At 32.0% G+C, this 7,575-nt stretch overlaps 2 long non-coding RNA genes across 2 annotated transcripts in view; both read right to left on the reverse strand.

Moving 5' to 3' along the window:
* LOC104758434 overlaps window positions 1-264 on the reverse strand; it is a 2,123-nt gene extending 1,859 nt beyond the window's left edge. The window contains exon 1 of the long non-coding RNA XR_762722.2: window positions 175-264. This is a non-coding gene — a long non-coding RNA (uncharacterized LOC104758434). The remainder of the gene's footprint in view (window positions 1-174) is intronic.
* Window positions 517-1,824, reverse strand: LOC104758436. Its single transcript, XR_762723.2, has 3 exons — window positions 1,718-1,824; window positions 849-887; window positions 517-771 (listed from the first exon to the last, which is right to left on the reverse strand). It is a non-coding gene; the product is annotated as an uncharacterized LOC104758436 (long non-coding RNA).

Genomic DNA, 7,575 nt, shown 5'->3' on the forward strand with positions numbered 1-7,575 from the left:
AAAAAAAAAAAAAAAATCAGACCAAACCACAACCAATATCAGACCAAAACAGAAACCTAACTGAAATGATTTTACAAAAACCAATAAGTAATAACAAAAAAAAACTGAAAACGAAGAACATGAACATAAATCCAACCAACAAAATTAAAATCTGAAACGAATATCATGGCTTACCTGCTGAAGTGCTGATTCCAGATGATTACTATCCCAAAACCGAAGTAGACGGCCAACAAAGCTAACATGGTTGGCTCACCAGGAACGACAACAACATCAACAAAAAAAAGAGAAAGTCTAATTTGTCAAATTTGTTTGGATATTAATCCCATTTAAAATAATTCCANTTCGTGTTTGTGGGTGGTGTGATAGGATTTATAGTAGTCCTATAGAAAAGCTAAACGACAAAATTTGGAGTGAGAATGGTTTAGTCCAATTTCCGTTTCAATAGTAGAAAATTAAAATCTCAAGCACGATATAAGAGTCAAGTAGTGGAGTTAAGAATATAAATGAATATACGAATCTAAGAATCTTAAATGTGTATAACGCTTGATGACATGTTGATGATGCATTTTCTTAGTTGACCAAAATAAATGAGAGGTGAGTGGAATGGATAACCTTTTTCACCCTTTATAACATGGATTCTACTAACCCAGTTTTTTGCTCCAAAACAGCAAGGAACTGCATCTTCAGATAAGTGCAAGTGCAGATCATAAGCAGCACCACCGTCAGGAATGAATGGAAATTGAACAAAGCTGACTGTGATTATCCAAAAGACTGAAAAATAACTCTTAGCTCAAATCGCTGAAAGACTGAACAAAATTCAAAATGTATCTTTACAATGCATATATTACCATTGTATCTGATCACTGACGCACTTGCCCTCCTTGAATCTGAAATAACCAGATGAAACAATTATATGGATCATATGAGAACCGACTGGAAGACAGAATAAATGAAACTCTATAAACATAAATGAAACCAAGCTCATTGTGTATCAAAATGCTTATATATATAGAAGAAGAACTCAAAAAAGAACTCAATGTCTGAAAGAACTTCTATCTTCCTAGGTTTAGACAAAACAAACAGCAAATGTTAAGACTAAGCAGACATGACAAAAACAAAACTGAATTGATTTTACAATAACCAAAAAGTTACACACAAATAAACTGAAAACAAAGAACATGAACATAAATCCAACCAACAAAATTAAAATCTGATACGAATATCATGGTTTATATGTATAAATATGAAAAATTGTGAATTAATGAAACATTGAAACATGTGATAATTTTATTCTTGACAATCATTATATCGAACCCGATATATGATGAGCATAACAACATATTAAAGCATCATATAGAACCAAAAGTACACATAGAAATGAAACTCCACAATACCCATTTATTAATACTGAAAAAGCACCTTAATTCATAAATCGAGATGATGATGATGATGATGATGATGAGGATGAAAATCATTAAACATGATAATCCTGTTAATCCTACAAATCAGGCTAATCACGAAAGAAAAAAGACCATAACCGAGGCAAAATCCAGAGCAAGATATTCCGGAAGAAGGAACCCAGAAGAAGGATCATTGTAATTTGTAATTTTGTTTCGTACTTCCAAATTGCAATCAGGAGAAATCGGAAAGCAGGAAAAACTTTTGTTTTCAATTTCAAAACTGCAATCAGGAGGAATCTCAACTAAAAACAACTTACCAAGCCATGGGACCTTGACGAAGAAAAATCCAGAGAAGCAGAGTCGTTAATCTCCGCAGAGATATCAGGAAAATGACGACAACGTTTTGTCCAGCTTTTTTATTTAATGGGCTGATATCATTTGATTTAATGGGCTTATATAAAACCCAACGAATTTGATAATTTTTGCTGTTTTGCTGCTGACGTGGACACTCTCAAATGAGAGAAAACTGGGCTATTATATATATGATTATTTTTTTTTTTGAATTATTAAGAGGTTCCGGACCTAGGCCCGTACATCCTCTCGGGCCAGGGACCAGAGCATTTTATATGGTCCCCTCCCAAGCGTCGTCTCTCGAACCAGCGACCTCTAGACTTTGCCAGAGAGTCTTTACCAATTGAGCTATCGACGATTGGTGAATTATATATGATTATATATACATATTATATAGTTTGAGGCGAATAACTTTTGTGACTTTTACGTAACACCTTGCAGAACAATTGCTACTTCTAGGTTCTAGCTCTCCAAAATCAAAGTTGATGTTATTCTTGAGTTGGCCGTGGGTATCCTGGGTAAATCTCATTTGTTTGTGCGTTAGAAGAAGAGGTTCTTTGCTCTTTTGGTTCTATTGTTTCCCTTAAGTTTTTTTGGCCGGTTGCCTTTGCTTTTAGATTAAGGTTGTTGTCCTCTTTTGGTTTCGTTATCAAATGCTGCTGTTATGTATGGTTTTACATAGTTTTCGGGGAAATCTTGTTTTCCTCCGATATTTGTCTCCGGGGACATTTTTGTAGTCCGCCGGCTTAAGCCTCCTCTCTTTTGGGCATAGTATTCTATCTTGTATCCTACCTTGGTTGGAACCAAGTCTATCAATAACATCAGTTGAAAAAAAAAATGTACCAAACTTAGTGGGGGTTATTGGTTTAAGATTTGAATAGAGTTTTAAAGATTTTAAATGTTATGTAGAATCTGTTGTTATTAGATCAAGATTTTGTTAAAGTCTGTTAAAGTTTAGTGTTATTAGTTTGTGATTTGTAAAAAGTCATTTAAAATCTTAACAAATCTGAGTTATTGGATTCAGACTTTTATAAAGTCATTAAAACTTTAGTGTTATTCAATTAAAACAAAAGAATCTAGGATTGTTAATGAGTTCAATTATTATGTTATTGGTTTATGATTTTAGACACTTTCTTTACAAAATAAAGTCATGGAAAGTATCATAAAAATTCAAGGATTGTTTGGAGGACTTTACAAAATTTTAGAAAACTAATCAACAAAACTCTCTAGCAATCTTTAACAATCTTTCACTTATTCATTTTTAATGATTTTGTTGAACTCTTCAAAAATCTTCATAAATCTCAAACCAATACCACCCCCTTAATGTTTTGCAATCAAATTAATATATTAGATATAGTATATATTTATAAATTTAATAATAGTTTGGTCTAAACCGGACTAAACCAACTTAACCGAAGAAGGAGCAAATGGACCACTGATACTCACCTATGTTGTTTTCTCACCAAAATTTGGGTTCTAACCCGGTCCCTCTCAATGAGAAGCGTATAATTGGTAATGTTGTCAAAAGAAAACCCAACTAAATCGAAAAAAAGTTATAATTTAGACTCATATATCAATATAAAAAAATACATATCAAATCCAAATAATCTACTGTCAGCCTCATTGTTATATATATATAATATATATATATATATATATATATATATATTAACATAATGTTTTATGGAAAGAAATATCGCAAAAGAGTTATAAATTGTTGTATATATAGTGACAAATATGTCACATATCCTGCCACATAAGTTTACTATAATTTTCTTGCAAAATAGACACAACTAATAATCGTTAAATAATTCTTGCAAATTTTGCAAGACATTTTTGTATGTTATAATAATGTTACTAATTTGTAACGAAAAACTGCAACAAACAGGTTTGTCATTAGTTTGCAATAAATTTGTGATAAAATTGTGATGTACATTCAATCATTGCAAAAATATAGCAGAATTAGTTACAAATTCGTAACGAATAAAATTATAGCAAAAATATCGTGGCAATAACCATATTTTCTTGCAGTGACACTTTAATAGAAAAATAAATAAATAATTTATGTGAAAATAGGTGTCACTTTAATTTGGATGATGGTTAAAAAATTCATGTCAACATTGACCTACGTGGAAGTTACTTATATTATGTGGTTGTTTAGTTTAAATAGCTTTATCTATCCACCATCTCTAATAGACCTACGTACGTAGCTTAACGTATTCACCATATGCAATAGAGATAACGTGGAGCTTTACAACATTGTAGTGAGTATGATTGCAAAGCTAATTACGTGATCATCAAAACACGAATTATGTTTCTAACTTCATTTTCACACTTCTGCTCATATATGGCTAGCTCACATCACATGCATGCATACGACTGTATAAGTTGTTGACTGGCAGTGCTAAGTTAATATATTATTCTCTATCTATCAAGCTAGTAGCTACTATTTTATTTTGGAAAAAAAAAAGGAAAAAAAACAAAAATTTGTTGTATAATCAACTTACGTACCATGCATGCGATTAGCTTTATGAGCTAAACCAGTCTGCAGTTATAGTTAACTGAAACCTACTGAATCCAGTTTGAATCGATCAACCAAACAATGTTCAATTGTCTAAACCCGAATCTAAATAAAACTTAACCGGATCTTCACCTAGCCGTTTAATTAACCTTTTATAAAACGGTTTGAATTTTGGATTCTAAAGTCACTGGTTTACTAATCGTAAGCGATTTCAAACGTTAATCAAATACAACCAAATGAAATCGTATTAAACCAAACCAAAACTGCACCTCAATAAGGTCATTTAAACCAAAGTTAAATCGAAATTAAACTTGTGTAAAAAAAAGACCAAAAACTAAACCGGATGTAATAAAAATTAAAATAAAACCAAACCAGTTTTCCAATTCAAAACAAGTAAACAGCTGCATGAAAACACACTCATGATTAATATGATTAGTCTTTTTGTAATCTCTTTGGCTATTATTGTATTTATTATATCTAGAAAGTGGCATTTAGCATATGTAGTTATTGTTCTTTACAGTTTTATAGAAAAGCAGGAAATAAGAGGTGAGAGGTCTTCGTAAATGAGCCGACTCTATTGTTGATCCTTGGTAAAAACAGCTTGGAGCAAATTCTCTAGAGCAACACCACTATATATCTGAAAATACCAAAAAAAATTTGGGTGTTAATCTTCTCTTGCTTGCCAAACAAAACCAATTAAACATTTTGAGTTTGAATATACCGGAATCTGAGATGCAAATGTCATATCACGTAAGGATTGAGGGAGACAATGTGTCAATGCTCGACAAACTCTGTGAATGAGATAAATATGGTTCAAAATGATTAAATTGATATGCAATTAAACTAAGGAAAACAGTATACCAAATTGTTGAACTAACTATATACCTTGGGGAGGTTGAGTTCGGCCTCACTTGTAACATACTGAAACCCAACTTTGTTTAATAAGATGCTCTGATTATGTACAAGGAACGCTATCATGACAACAAAAGAAAAAAGACAACGGTTAGTAAGAAAAAAAAACTGACCCAACCAAACTTAAACGCATCCAAACCAAATTCAATCGTACACTCAAACTATTTGATCAAATTTAAGAAAATTATCGCATCCGATTAAACACATTGATCAACCAAGCTAATTGTAAAATAAGAAACTGGATTCCTAACCTCGAGGCATTGGATTAGCACGAAATCATATGAGAAAGAAGGAAAAAAAAAACCATCTTCCACTAAAATACTGTCAAAGTCGAGAATTAGACAAATCCACATCATCAGAGTTCATTACAAAACCATAGACACGAATTGATAGTTTTGGCTTAGATAAGAAACCTTTCAACTTCTAAATTCCCAAAGTTCACAAGAACGACAACACAAAACCAACTTTAATCATAAGTAACATTTGGAATCTAATCAGAATTTTTCAGATTCTCTTATTCCTCATCATTCATAAATTAACCCTAGAAACCTCAAATGTCCTTCAAAATTCACATAATTTTCAACGACAAAATATAACAATCCTTAAAACTATATCTATCAGATTTCAAAGAGGGTTAACACAAAACTAATCAATCAACTTAATTACCTCTGTTGTGTCTTTTGAACCCTGAGTCAGTGAATGGAGACAAACGGGAAGAACTCCTCCACTCCCAAGAAGATGTTGGATGTCCTTAGGATCATCAACCTGATTCATAGCAAAAAAAAATATATATATATATATATATATATATATATATTAATAAGTCATATAGATATATATATATATTAGGAACCACATAGTGCAGTATAAAATAATTATTAAACGTTTTTACTGTAATTTTTATCTACAAAATTTATTATATTTATCGGTAATTGAAATCTAAAATTTGATTGTATAGTATATATATATATTTATATTATAAGAAAAAAATATATAAAAATTTTGTATAATAATTAAAATTTAACCTGTGAGAATTATTATAACATCAATCTTATATTATCATATCATATAAACAAAGAATTCTTAAAATTCTTTTTGAAGATTTTATGAAAATGTAATTAAATTATATAATTAAGTTAGAAAGAGAATATAAGAATTTAATTTTGGGTGTTAATTGTATTTTTCCAAAAATACAATGGTATATAAATATAAATATTATTAAAAACTGATGACAAATAAAGAAAGTAGTGTCCAGAGCTCTGTGAGTGCGATAGATTCCTTCTTCCCAAATGAGATGACATACACAACATCACGGTTTCGAGTTTTTTTTAGCCATGATACATAAAATCACTAGAAATCAAACCAAAAAAAAAAAAAAGGTTAAAACTTACTTTTATAAGCCGAAGTAATTTGGATAAGCGCTTGGACTGATCCGCAGTTATACACCATGGTGAATAAGAGACTAACTGCTACAAAACAATCGAGGAAAACAAATTACCATGATCTACTTTTAAAGAACAAACGAAAGTACCAAACTAAAAAGCTGTATACCGCTATTAAGATGGTAAAGGTGCCTTTCGAGTACCACAGTATGGGCGCCAAATCAGTGTCGAAGACATGGTGTTCTATAATCGTTAGCCGACAATTCGCCGACGCTTTCATGTCCCTGTCTCTGTCTCGACCTCTTCTTCTCTTTACTTTCATCAAAGTTGTTACTTTCCATCATCATCGTCAATGTTAGCAGCCAAAAAGAACATTTTGACGATGCCCACAGACTACAGTCAGATCTGCTTTTCACATAGTCCAGAGTAATTCAGTTCGTGGCTTCCTCTGTTCTTCCCTCCGGTGTCGGTTCGTGGTATGTAATCCAACCACTAAACAAGTTATAAACTTGGGCGATAAGAGCTTTGATTATAAATGTTATATGTACTTGGGATACGACCCAAGCAACTATTAATACAAGGTATTGCGCCTGGAGATGCTTAAGTGCTCTGGCTCACCTATTAAACATAGTGTATGCAGGTTGGGAAGTGGTCAACCATCTTCGTACTCATGGAGACGCATGATATATCATGGTTTTTGTGGTTTTTAACCATGATATAAAGAGTCTTTTAGAGTCTTTTGATTTGTTTTCTAGATTGTTTTTGAGTCTTCACAGGTTTTTAGCATGGAAGGAGCAAAATGGAGCAATTTGGATGTTTTGGAGCATAAATCTTGAAGAATCAATTTGGTCTCGGATGAAAGCAGGAGCATCGACCGACACCAAGATAGGAGGCATCGATCGACACTCATCTCTGCCGACTCAAGACCCAAGTTTTGGAAAATTTACAAATCTGCCCCAAAGTTTTCCATATTTGCAACATAAGTCCCTGACGTGTTTTAGGACATATA

The sequence above is a fragment of the Camelina sativa genome, chromosome 17 (assembly GCF_000633955.1).
Source record: "Camelina sativa cultivar DH55 chromosome 17, Cs, whole genome shotgun sequence".
Taxonomy (NCBI): domain Eukaryota; kingdom Viridiplantae; phylum Streptophyta; class Magnoliopsida; order Brassicales; family Brassicaceae; genus Camelina; species Camelina sativa.